Raw genomic sequence first — 13634 nt, forward strand, 5'->3', positions numbered from 1 at the left:
CTATCTTGACGCAGTTTCCAAATCAGCATCCTGAGGACCCATCCAGGTCAGACCCACAACCCCTGCTATGTGTCCCCGTCACCCACTCCTTGGGACCCTTTGCCCCCTCTAGTGGTCTCAGGGGCTGCTGCTCTCCTGTTCTGGTGGGGTAGGGACTGAAGTCCCAGATGTCTTTCTGTCTGTCACTGCCTCTCCATACCCTGGAGTGTCCACCTTAGTGACTCTCCCTCCAGCCCCTCACACTGGGCAGGTGTCTGCTGTCCCAGGCCCGTGGCCGACTGTCCTCCCTGACCCAGCCTTTGCCCTCAATGAGGCGGCTTCTCTCCCTGAGGACAGAGGCCCTCAATTCAGGCAGCTCTGAGCCCACATTTGTGCTGTGTGACCTCGGTTATATGACACAGCCTCTCTGAGCCCTGTGGCATCCTCTTCTATGGAATGGAAGATAACCAGGCCAACTGGGGTAGGGGGAATCCTACGAGGACCACTCTCCCCGTATTGCCCCCCCATTCCAAGTGGCTTGAGTCAGGGCTGGGGGAGGGGATGGGATGGGGGAGGATGGGGGGACAGGAGAGGCCTTTGCACTGGCTGTTCCCTCTGCTGAAATACTCTTCCTGCTTGTCCATGTGGCCCTCTTGGTTCTTCATCAAACCCACCCTGTGCCACCTAGAACAGGGCCCGGCATACAGTGGTGCTTCATAAGTGTTCATTAAAGGCAGAGAGGATGGAGGGAGGCAAGGCAAGAAGTGGAATTTGCCTGAGAAAGGCTTAGAAAGAGCACTGGCTGGGTGTGCCTGTCTGGATGTGTCTGTGTCTCTGTGTCCATCTAAATCTCTGTGTGTTTCTCTGTGTTTCCTTGTGTACCTGGGAGTGTATGTGTATGTCTGTCTCTGTGCATCTCTGTGTATTTGTCTGGGTGTGTCTCTAGGTGTGTGTGTGTCCATCTGTGTGTCAGCCCATCGTTGGGGGTGTCTGTGTGTCCATTGTCTGTCTAGGTTTCTGTGGGTGCCTGTGTACATGCATCTGAGCACGGACAGACCACAGCCTTAGCTTCCCCTGCCCAGCAGGTGCTGGATCTCACCCTCTTCACCCCCAGAACAGCGTCCAGCTCCTCTCTAATGCTGCTGCTTCCCCTCTACCCCCACCCCAGTGCCCTCCTGGCTCCATGCCTGTGTCCTCACCTGCCCAGAGTAGGTGCTCAGAGAACCCAGCTTCCCTCTGCCACCAGTCTGGCCCTCTCAGCTCCCGGATCCCCAGGCTCACCGGTTTGAGTTCCACAGCCAGGTTGATGCAAGGTGCTGTGCTGAAAGGTTTATAGAAATGAACCTATGCAGCCCTGTCTGTGAAGCAAGTGCAGTGAAAATTCCCATTTCACAGATGAGGACTCAAGCCCAGAGGGGTGCAGGAAGCTGCCCAAGGCCACACAGCCGCGGGGAGGAGTTGTCTTGGAAGCAGCTCCTTCAGATCTCTTATTCTCTATCAGCTTTCTTCCCCTTTGCTGGGTGGGTGAGGGCACAGAGGACCCTCATCTTCCTTCACTCAGCCTCTCCACTCACCCATTCCCCCAGGGCTGGTTCTCTCCATCCCCCTTCATCTCTGTCCCCGGGGAGGTCAGGGCTGGCCTGGCCCGCTGTCGGTGAGACAAGGGAAAAGACCCCCGTACCTATTGTGTGTGCACCACTCACCACTCACCCTTACCTTCCCGCTCACAGGAAGCCCTGGTTACCGACTCCTGCCTGGTGCTCCAAACGCCCTGAGAGCATCTGAGAAGCTTGTCATTTCCCCTCATCCTCGCCTGCATGCCCGCAAGGTCTGTGCGACGCAGCAAATAAAAACCTCTGAGCCCTGAGGTACTGGGACCAACCACCTGGTGCCTGGACTTGAACCAGGATGGTCCCAAGCAAAACGTGATGGTTGATCAATCCTCCTGGGAGGGGAGATGATTCGCCTGCGGTGACATAGCCAGGACGGGAGCCCTCATGCCGATACCAACCTGTTTTATTTTATTTCATTTATTTTTTGGCTGTGCCGCTCAGCTTGTGGGATCCCAAGCAGGGATCGAACTCGGGCCCTTGGCAGTGAGAGCAGGAAGCCCTAACCACTGGACCGCCAGGGGATTCCCAGCAGTACTATTTTAAAAGCGTTTTTCAAATAGGAGATGACAATCTCTGATTAAAACGTTTTCCCTTTGGAACAGTAAACATCTACCATTCAAAAGCTGCCCAAGGCTTTCCTATGACAGTCAGATTTCTTCCACCATGTCTGTCTCCCAGGCCCCCAGCGGCTCAATTCATGGGTTCAGCCTCCTGAAAGAGTCTCTGTGTAGAAATGAACATCTTCTTTTCTTTTCTTTCTTTATTTTGAAAGAATAACTAGCACCTTATTCATTCTTTTGCATCTTGATATTTTTAAATGGATGTTAAAATAGACGTCACATAGAATTTACCATTTTAACCACTTTGAGTGTCCAGTTCAGTGGCATTAAGCGCATTTACTTTGTTGTACAAGCATCCCCACCATCCATCTCCAGAACTTTCTCATCTTCCCAAACTGAAACTCTGTCCCCATTAAACACTCTCCCCGGGCTTCCCTGGTGGCGCAGTGGTCGAGAGTCCGCCTGCCGATGCAGGGGACACGGGTTCGTGCCCCGGTCCGGGAGGATCCCACATGCCGCGGAGCGGCTGGGCCCGTGAGCCATGGCCGCTGAGCCTGCGCGTCCGGAGCCTGTGCTCCGCAACGGGAGAGGCCGCAACAGTGAGAGGCCCGCGTACCGCAAAAAAAAAAAAAAAAAACCACTCTCCCCATCCCCCTCCCCCAGCCCCTGGCCCCCACCATCTACTTCCTGTCTCCATGGCTCTGACTCCCCTAGGGACCTCCTAGAAGTGGAATCAGACGGTATTTGTCCTTTGGTGTCTGGCTTACTTCACTGAGCATCATGTCCTCAGGGTTCATCCGGGCTGTTCCATTGCATGGATGGACCACATTTTATCCATCCATCCGTTGACGGACACTGGGGTTGCTTCCACCGTTTGGCTGTAGTAAAGTGCGCTGCTACGAACATGGGTGTACACCTATCTCATGGAGTTCCTGCTTTCAATTCTTCGGGTATAGACCCAGAAGAGGAATTGCTGGGTCCCATGGTAATTCTATGTGAACTTTTTGAGGCACCTGAATCTTGTTTTTCTTTTTTTTTTTTTTTTTTTTTTTTTTTTTTTTGCGGTATGCGGGCCTCTCACTGTTGTGGCCTCTCCCGTTGCGGAGCACAGGCTCCGGACACGCAGGCCTAGCGGCCATGGCTCACGGGCTTAGTTGCTCCGCAGCATGTGGGATCTTCCCGGACCCGGGAACGAACCCATGTCTCCTGCATCGGCAGGCGGATTCTCAACCACTGCGCCACCAGGGAAGCCCTGAATCTTGTTTTTCAATTTAATACTTTTAGGAGTGCTTTGATATCAATACATAAAGAAGTCTCTTTGTTGTTGTTGTTGTTTTAGTTTTTTGGAAAGGGGGAGTGAGTGTTTTGTTTTATTATTATGATGTAACAGCGTTAGAGATATCATTCACATGCTATCCAATTCCTCAATTTACACTCTTCAAGTCAAGGGTTTTCACTGTAGCCACAGAGCTGGGCAGCTATCACCACCATGGTTATTTATTTATTTATTATTATTATTTTTTGCGGTATGCGGGCCTCTCACTGTTGTAGCCTCTCCCGTTGCGGAGCGCAGGCTCCGGACGCGCAGGCTCAGCGGCCATGGCTCACGGGCCCAGCCGCTCCGCGGCACGTGGGATCTTCCCGAACCGGGGCAGGAACCCGCGTCCCCTGCATCGGCAGGCGGACTCCCAACCACTGCGCCACCAGGGAAGCCCTACCATGTTTTTTTAAAGGGAACAAGTCCCCTATCCATGGACGAGAAGTTTGCTTCTGATCGAAGTAACGGTGTAATGAGTAACCTGGTGCAGAGGTGATGAGGAGTCAGGGGGAGTAGATCATCATAAATTCCTAGAAGTAGAATTGCTAGTCAGGGCATGTGGAAGGGTAGAATTTTGACAGCTGTTGCAGCAAGGCTCCCACCCTCTGCAATGGCAGCACTATTAGACTTTGCTAATCTGAGAGCTTAAAAATCTTGTAGTTCTAATTTGCATTTTTATTATTTGGGGTGAGGCTGAGCATCTTCTCAGTCTTTTTAAATTATTATTATTAAATTTATTTATTTATTTATTTATTTAGGGCTGTGTTGGGTCTTCGTTTCCGTGCGAGGGCTTTCTCCAGTTGCGGAGAGCGGGGACCACTCTTCATCGCGGTGCGCGGGCCTCTCACCGTCGTGGCCTCTCCCGTTGCGGAGCACAGGCTCCGGAAGCGCAGGCTCAGTAGTTGTGGCTCACGGGCCTAGTTGCTCCGTGGCATGTGGGATCCTCCCAGGCCAGGGCTCAAACCCATGCCTCCTGCATTAGCAGGCAGGCTCTCAACCACTGCGCCACCAGGGAAACCCCTTCTCAGCCTTTAAAAGGTGTATCTCTATATTCTTTTCCTGGAAAAAATTTTTTTCTTTAGTTTTGTTTTGTTTTAGTTAGAGGGGCTTTAAAACTTATGATAAAACACACCTAGAAACTCTTTTTAATATTAAGGAAATTACTTATTCTCTGATATGAGCTGTAATATCCACACTCACCCCAGTTGCATTTTTAAAAATTTACTTTATTGAAATATAGTTAATTTACAATGTTGTATTAATTTCTGCTTTACAGCAAAGCGATTCAGTTATATGTATATATACATTCTTTTTATATTATTTTCCATTATGGTGTATCACAGGATATTGAATATAGTTCCCTGTGCTATACAGTAGGACCTTGTTGTTTATCCATTCTCTATGTATTAGTTTGCATCTGCTAATCCCAAACTGTCAATCCACCCCTCCCCACCGCCTTGGAAACCACAAGTCTATTCTCTATGTCTGTGAGTCTGTTTCTGTTCCATAGATAAGTTCATTTGAGTCATATTTTAGATTCCACATATAAGTGATATCATATATTTGTCTTTCTCTGTCTGACTTACTTCACTTAGTATGAGAATCTCTAGGTCCATCCATGTTACAGCAAATGGCATTTCATTCTCTTTTATGGCTGAGTAGCATTCTATTATAAATATATCTGTACCCCACCCCCCACGTTGTATTTTCACCTTGTTTATAATGTTTTCTCCCCACAAGTCTATTTGGATTTTAGGAAGTTGGACTTATCCACCTTTTTCTTTTGCGGTTTTTATGTTTAATTTATTTTTCTTAGGAAGGCCTTACAGGGAATTCCCTGCAGTCCAGTGTTTAGGACTCAGCACTTTCACTGCCAAGGACCTGGGTTCAATCCCTGGTCAGGGAACTAAGATCCCACATGCCTTGCAGCACAGCCAAAAATAAAAAGCCTTACCTACTCTCAAATTATTATTTTAAAAAAGCCCCCATGTGTTTTCTTCATAGTGCTTTTATGATCTGATTTTCCCCATGTAAAACTTTGATCCATCAGGAATTCATGTTGAGGTGTGGTGTGAAGTAGGCATCCAGGTTTGTGTTCCCAGTTGTCCCAAGATCACTTGCACCATCCATTTTAAAAAAAAATAAATTTATTTATTTACTTATTTTTGGCTGTGTTGGGTCTTTGTTGCTGTGCGCTGGCTTTCTCTAGTTGTGGCGAGCGGGGGCTACTCTTCGTTGCGGTTCACGGGCTTCTCATTGTGGTGGCTTCTCTTGTTGCAGAGAACGGGCTCTAGGCGCGCAGGCTTCAGTAGTTGTGGCACGTGGGCTCAGTAGTTGTGGCTCGCGGGCTCTAGAGCTCAGGCTCAGTAGTTGTGGCGTACGGGCTTAGTTGCTCTGCGGCATGTGGGATCTTCCCAGGCCAGGGTTTGAACCTGTGTCCCTTGCATTGGCAGGCAGATTCTTAACCCCTGTGCCACCAGGGAAGCCCCATTCATCTTTTTAGATGCAGTTTTGGGGAGATCCCTAAAGCTGTCACATCTTCAAGGAGGGTAGTTTTGAAATGTGGAGAGACATTAGAATTGTCACGATATGAAAGCTGTTTCCCACTAAATTGATAATTTAGGAAATTGGTCCCCACTCAAACCTCCAAGTTTTTTCCCAGAACTGAGCCACACCCATGGAACATGACTTTTTGGGGGGATGGGGTGGGAATCAGTCATTCTCTGGTTGTGGGATATTATAAACATTCCGCAGAAACACAATGCTAACACAGTGCAAGTCGATTGCAAAACGATATGACAAATCTTGCAACCTGGTGAGATTCCAGTCGATAGACAGAAGAGGTAGTAGAGAGGGACCAAAAACACTGATAAGTCATTGACAAAGAAAGACTTGGTAGTCAGTCCAAGACATAATTAAACACGGAGAAGGGGGCCATTGGCAAAGGCAGGCTTGGCTGCTCCAGGGAGAATGACTCAAACGCCAAATGCATGAGACCCTGAGACCTGTGTGTGGTTTTCCTGGGGCTGTGGTAACACACTATCATGAACTGCTTGGCTTAAAGATAGAAACATATTCTCTCATAGTTCTGAAAGTTCAAAATCCAAAAATCAAGGGACTTCCCTGGCTGTGCAGTGGTTAGGACTCTGTGCTTCCACTGCAGGGGGCACGGGTTCGATCCCCAGTCAGGGAACTAAGATCCAGCAAGCCTTACAGTGCGGCCAAAACATACAAACAAACAAACAAACAAAATCAAGGTGTTGGCAGGGACACGCTACCTCTGAAGGCTCTAGGGAAGGATCTTTCCTGCCTCTGCCTAGTTTCTGGCGGCTGCCAGCACTGCTAGGCATTCCTTGGCTTGCAGCATCAATCCGGTTTCTGCCTGTCTTCACTTCTCTGCGTGTGTGTTTTGCTGTATCCAAATTTCTCTTATAAGTACACCAGTCATTGGATTTAGGGCCCACTCTACCCCAAGAGGACCTCATCGTACCTTGATTACATTTGCAAAGACTCTATTTCCAGGGACTTCCCTGGTGGTGCAGTAGTTAGGACTCTGCGCTCCTGACGCAGGGGGCCCAGGTTTGATCCCTGGTCAGGGAATTAGACCTCCCATGCATGCCGCAACTAAGAGTTTGCATGCCACAACTAAGGAGCCCACGTGCCACAATGAAGGAGCCCACGAGCCGCAACTAAGACCCGGTGCAACCAAATAAATAAATAAATATCTTTTAAAAATACCCTATTTCCAAATAAGGTCACATTCACAGGTACTGGAGGTTAGGATTTCAACCTATCTTTTTTGGGGGGGACACAATTCAACTCACCATACCCTCCAAGTGTTTTTTTGTTTTATTTTCTTTGTGTGTGTGTGTGTCTGTCTCCCCCAAAATGACTCTTTCCAGAATGCTATTGGAAGATTACATGTGAATTATTAAATACAAATTCATGGGGGGGAATGCCCCACCCTCCAAAAAAAAGCACCCAATGAATTTGTTTCAAGAATTACCTGTAGTTTCAGTTATAAACCACACCTTGTTCACTATAAAGTGAATGAATTCCTTGTCATAATTTGCACTCTGTTTTGAAAGTTATGGTTCGTTCCAATCAACCCTTTTTTTCCTCGCTCTGGGGTTTTGGTGCCAGTGTTAATTGCAGGGGCTTTTCTCTGGGGCCTGTGAGCTGAAGCTAATGAGGAGACCCCTTGGTAATTCCAGGTCAACGTGGCGGGTGTGTGTGGGGGGTGTGGGTGAGAACAGGATATCCAGAATGTGGCTAGGAGGCCGGGATAACCTTCCCAAGGACTGAATGTCCCTCAGCTGAAGGGACAGGTGGGCAGGGAGGTAGAGGGCTGGGCAAGAGGGGGTTCCACTGAAAACAAAAGCCCAGTGTGACCCAAGGGGACCGCCTGGGGGAGGCTGTCCACTCAGGCCTGGGGGCCCTGGGGCTCAGACTTCCTGGAGCCACAGTTGGTTTTCATAGAAGGGCATCACGCTCTGATTAGCAATTTGGAGGGTCCCGGGGCTCAAACATGGGCAGTGCACGGAGAGAACAGAGTGAAAGGGGCCTGTTTTCTGAGATGAGGGTGTCTGGATGCTGGAGGGACTGGGGAAAGGAAGGAGAGAGGGGTGGGAGGGAGACTGCAGGACAGGCCTTGACTGTGCATCTAGCACGATGTCCCTCTGTGGCCTGGTGGCCAGCTGGGGGTCCCTGAGTGGGGAGCCCAGGGCACCAGCAGGTTAGGAGGGAAGGGGCTGGATTGGACAGGAGAGGTCCAGCTGTCTGTGGGAGGCATGCACTGGAGATTCCTTGTGTCTGTCTGCGTGTCCCTAGTGTCAGCCCAGGGTAGAGGTGTGGGGTGGTAGGAGGTCCCGTGGCTGCCTGCCTCTGTGGGTGAGGGCAAGAGGAGGGGGGATGGGCCCCCAAACAGCAGGGACCACCCTCAGCACCCAGGCAAGGGAGGTCACTGAGCAGCTTTGCTGGACAGATGGGGCTGAAGGTCAGCAGGTGAAGGATCAATTCAGACTTTGAGCTTGGCCTCCAGAGCTTGCTGGGGCAGGAGCAGCGAGAGGAAAAAGAGGAGGACTGGGGAGGGGAAAATGGCATTTACTGATTATTTCTCAAATGCAGGGCTTGTCCTCCGTTTCTCGCCTATTCAAAATACTAACATTAGCCAGAAACCATCACGGGGCATTTACATGGCAAACATTATTTTGTTTTAAAAAATAAATTTATTTATTTATTTTTGGCTGCGTTGCTGCACGCGGACTTCTCCCTGTGGTGGCTTCTCTTGCCGCGGAGCACGGGCTCTAGGCACGCAGGCTCAGTAGTTGTGGCGCACGGGTTTAGCTGCTCCGCGGCATGTGGGATCTTCCTGGACCAGGGTTCGAACCCGTGTCCCCTGCATTGGCAGGCGGATTCTTAACCACTGGGCCACCAGGGAAGCCCCAGTCATTATTTTAAATGAACTCATCTGATCCCTCAACAGCCCTGTGAGACGGGTACTCCTATGCTTTTGCAAGTGAGGAACCTGAGGCACAGAGAGGTTAGGGCACTTGCCCAAGGTCACACAGCCTGTGAATGGCTGAGCTGGGGCTGGAACCTGGGTGATGTGTTTCCGCTCTGCTGGCAGTGAGCCTGCCTGGGGTCTGTTCCGGTGAGGCTATGGGCTGAGAGGCAGGGGTAGCAGGAGACAGGCTTGGTTGAGTCTCCCAGGGGTCTGTGGGAGCACTGGTGGTGTGACCTGCTGGTGGGACTGACCTAAATTTACCTCCCTGGAAACTTCCCCACCCAACCCCACTTCCCCTTTTGCTGTGCTACAGAGTGGGGGTGGGGAATCCTCAGGAAATGGTGATGGGAGGAGGTAGCTGAGAGCTGGCTGGGCAGAGGAGGGGAGGGGACTGGGGCTGCAGGTAAAGAGGAGGGGCAGGGTTCAAGCTCGGGACCTTTGGGGTCCCTGCCTCACCCTTCCCCACTGGGGGAGGGGCAGTCTTTGTTCAAAGCCCAGGATTTCTCAGTTCTTCCCAGTCCCGGAGTCTGGGGACTTCCCTGGTGGTCCAGTGGTTAGGATTCTGTGGTTCCACTTCAGGAGGCACAGGTTCGATCCCGGGTCAGGGAAGTAGGATCCCGAAAGCCTGGCAAAAAAGCGCGGCCACAAAAACCCCAAACAAACAAAACAAAAATATGGGGTGGTCTTTCCTTTTCGCCGAATGCCGCCAGTATGGTGTTCAGACGCTTCGTGGAGGTTGGCTGGGTGGCCTATGTCTCCTTTGGGCCTCATGCCGGGAGGCTGGTCGCGATTGTAGATGTTATTGATCAGAACAGGGCTTTGGTGGATGGACCTTGCACTCAAGTAAGGAGACAGGCTATGCCTTTCAAATGCATGCGGCTCACTGACTTCATCCTCAAGTTCCCATACAGTTCCTGGAAGAAGTATGTCCGAGAAGCCTGGGAGAAGGCAGATATCAATGCACAGCGGGCAGCCACAAGGTGGGCCAGGAAGATTGAAGCCAGAGAAAAGAAAGCCAAGATGACAGATTTTGATCGTTACAAAGTCATGAAAGCAAGGAAAATGAACAACAGACTAATCAAGCTTGAAGTTAAGAAACTTCAAAAGGCAGCTCTCCTGAAGGCTTCTCCCAAGAAAGCACTTGCTGCTAAGGAGGCAGCTATGGCAGCTGCTGCAAAGGTTCCAGCAAAAAAAGATGACCACTACGGGTAAGAAGGCTCCAGCCCAGAAGGTTCCTGCCCAGAAAGCTATAGGCCAGAAGGCAGCACCTCCTCCAAAAGCTCAGAGGGGTCAGAAAGCTCCAGCCCCGAAAGCACCTGCTCCAAAGGCATCTCCAAAAGCATCTCCAAAGAAAGCATGAGAGCATAAGAGGCTGTTAGAAGCAGAATAAAGGTTCTTTTTGAAAAAAAAAAAAAATGAGGGGTGGAATAGGGAGGGTGGGAGGGAGATGCAAGAGGGAGGAGATATGGGGACATATGTATATGTATAACTGATTCACTTTGTTATAAAGCAGAAACGAACACACCATTGTAAAGCAACTCTACTCCAATAAAGATGTTAAAAAAAAAAAAAGACAAAGGAAAAACTGAAAAAAAAAAACCCAAACCCCGAAAATCATCTCTGATCCAAAAGCCTCCTGACCCCTAGTTATGAGCAGAGAGATCCTTCTAGAGCAGGGGCATCAGGGCTGAACCTTGGAGGGCAAGAGTGTGTCGGGGCAGTCAGGCTGGCAGGCAGAGGACAGTAGGTGCACAGACTTGGAGGTTTGAAGCAGCATGCCCTGAGATGCTCGTGAATGGTACAAGGAGCAGAGAGGGCAGGTAGATAGGAGACTGCAGAAGAAGCAGAGCTGGCGCCAAGAAAGTCCTTAAAGGCTTGGATCTAGTCTTGGGAGCAATAGGGAGTCATGGAAGGGTTTAAAGCAGGAAGGGACATGGTCCTGTAAGTGTGTCCTAGGAACTCCCCTGGCTGCCGTCTGGAGGACGGGCTGGGGAAGAGGGGAGAGGGGGGGGAATCACCCAGCACAAAGTTGATAAGACCTGAACAGGGCAGAGGGGTGGAAGGAAGGAGGGGATTTTTAACTTTTAGAACCTTTCATTCAAATATAGCACACATGCCAAAAAGAAATGCACGGGTCACAGATGTACGTTGCAAAGTTTTCACAACATGAACGTGTTTGTATGGTACCCCGATCGAGGACAGAACATCACCAGCCCTCGGAAGCCTCTGCTGTGTCTTCTTCTGTCACTCCCTGTGCCCGGTGCCCCCACCCCCACACCCAGGATAACCCCTAACTTGACTTTGAATAGCCTAGAATCACTTTGCTTGCCATTTGGACTTTTTTTTTTTTTTTTTTTTTTTTGAGGTTGGGTGTCCAATTTTATTTTATTTATTTATTTAAAAATTTTTTATTGGAGTAGAGTTGAATCACAATGTTGTGTTAGTTTCAGGTGCACGGCACACTGAATCAGTTATACCTACACATATATCCGCTCTTTTTTTAGATTCTTTTCCCATAGAGGCTGGACTTCATGGCTTCTTTCAGGCAGCACTGGGTTGGTGAGTTTTCTCTCCCTTGTTCTGGGTGATCATTCTGGTTCATTGTTGTAGAGTTTCTCAACAACTACGAACATTTGAGTCTGAATGCTTCTTGGTGTGTCCCATGCATTGTAGGATGTTGAGCAGCATCCCTGGCTTCTACACACGGGATGACTGTAACACGTGCCCCTCCCCCCAAGTTCCGACTACCAAAAATGTCCGTAGATGTGGCCAAATGTCCCAGGAGGGGTAAAAATCACCCCAGGTTGAGAATCACTGCGATATAGTATTCCATTTTGTGAAATCATCACAATTTATTGACACATCCTTTTGCTGGGCATTCGGATGGTTTCCAGTTTGGGGGTTATTACAAGCAGAGGTGTTAGGAATATTCTCGTAGGTTTTTCAGTGAAGGTATGTCCACATTTCCTTTGACTTTATTCCTAGAAGCCATAGAGTAGATGTTGATTCAGCTTTGTGGATCCTGCCACAGTTTTCCAAAGTGGTTGTGTCGTTTTACTCCCCTATCAGCAGTGTAGAAGCATCACTTGGTATGGTCTTTCTCACGTTAGCCATTCTAGTAGGTGTCATGACATTTTGGTTTTAACTGGCGTTTCCCTGATGACTCATGATGTCAAGCATCTTTTTTTTTTTTTTTTTTTTCTTTTGTGGTATGCGGGCCTCTCACTGCTGTGGCCTCTCCCGTTGCGGAGCACAGGCTCCGGACGCGCAGGCCTAGCGGCCATGGCTCACGGGCCCAGCCGCTCTGCGGCATGTGGGATCTTCCCGGACCGGGGCACAAACCCATGTCCCCTGCATCGGCAGGAGGGCTCTCAACCACTGCGCCACCAGGGAAGCCCAAGCATCTTTTTATTTATTGGCCATTTGGAGATTACCTTTTGTGAAAGGTCCATTTTTCCTATGACATTTCTGCCTTTTTCTTGTTGATTTGTAAGAGCTCTTTATATATGCTGGACATATAGTGGCATCAGGACCATCTTCACTCTAGTCCCTCTGGTCCCTTTGGCCACCTCCATCACACTGATGTGCCTGGCTGCATTGATCATCAGGTTACATTCTACTCTGGATCTACAGTGACATGATCTCTCTGACCACTGTGGGGGAGACATACTTGAAAGACAAAAGTACCTAGAATAAAATCATTGCACTCCCAGCAGGGACAACCACTTCCATAATCTGTATTTACTTCCACAGACAGAGATGTATCTGGAAACAGCACACATGTGTGTTTAATTTATATAAATAGTATCACACTGTACTATCATCACACAACTTATTTTTTGTTTTAACTCAGGAGTATTTTCTTTTAATTTTTTAAAAATTAATTAGTTAATTAGGCTGTGTTGGGTCTTTGTTGCTGCGCGCAGGCTTTCTCTAGTTGTGGCGAGCAGGGGTTACTCTTTGTTGCAGTGCGCGGGCTTCTCATTGAAGTGGCTTCTCTTGTTGCAGGGCGCAGGCTCTAGGCATGTGAGCTTTAGTAGTTGTGGCACGCAGTCTCAGTAGTCATGGAGCATGGGCTTAGTTGCTCCACAGCATGTGGGATCTTCCTGGACCAGGGCTCGAACCCATGTTCCCTGCATTGGCAGGTGGATTCTTAACCACTGTGCCACTAGGGAAGTCTCTCAGCAGTATCTTTTTGAGATCCACTTATGTAGAGACAGAGATGAGAGGAGATATTTTCCCTTTTCACTTGTGCATAATATTCCATCACAGGACTATTTTCCTTTCCATTTCTCTACTCCCCCACAGACGGACATTCCAGTGGCTTCTAACTTTTCACTGTTATGAACTTCAACAAAGCTCTTATAGCTGGTTCCTTGGTACTTCTCAGAAAGTTATTTCCTTTTAAAACCCACTCTCCACTTTTCCTTCCGCCTCCACAAGAAATGGTTCAATTGATTGGCCATTTGGAGATGACCTTTTGTGAGGGGCCCATTTCCCCCTTGGGGTTTCTGCCTTTTTCTTGTTGATTTGTAGGAACTCTTTATATATGCTGGACCATGGGTCCTTTGTCAGCTATATTTCTGGGGCAGATATTTTGGAAGAAGTTTTGGGAGGCATTCAGGAGGTAAGGTCATCAGATCTAGGTGACCGATTGG

The 13634-nt window shown here is 49.1% G+C and overlaps 1 non-coding gene and 1 pseudogene across 1 annotated transcript; both read left to right on the forward strand.

Annotated features, from left to right (window-relative positions):
- Nucleotides 1-6997: 6997 nt before the first annotated feature.
- Nucleotides 6998-7070, forward strand: TRNAR-CCU (transfer RNA arginine (anticodon CCU)). Its single transcript has one exon. It is a non-coding gene; the product is annotated as a tRNA-Arg (tRNA).
- A 2613-nt stretch (nt 7071-9683) lies between these two features.
- LOC131756186 (large ribosomal subunit protein eL14 pseudogene) lies at nt 9684-10336 on the forward strand (annotated as a pseudogene).
- The last annotated feature ends 3298 nt before the right edge of the window (nt 10337-13634 follow it).

Source organism: Kogia breviceps, chromosome 4 (genome assembly GCF_026419965.1).
Source record: "Kogia breviceps isolate mKogBre1 chromosome 4, mKogBre1 haplotype 1, whole genome shotgun sequence".
NCBI classification, from domain to species: domain Eukaryota; kingdom Metazoa; phylum Chordata; class Mammalia; order Artiodactyla; family Physeteridae; genus Kogia; species Kogia breviceps.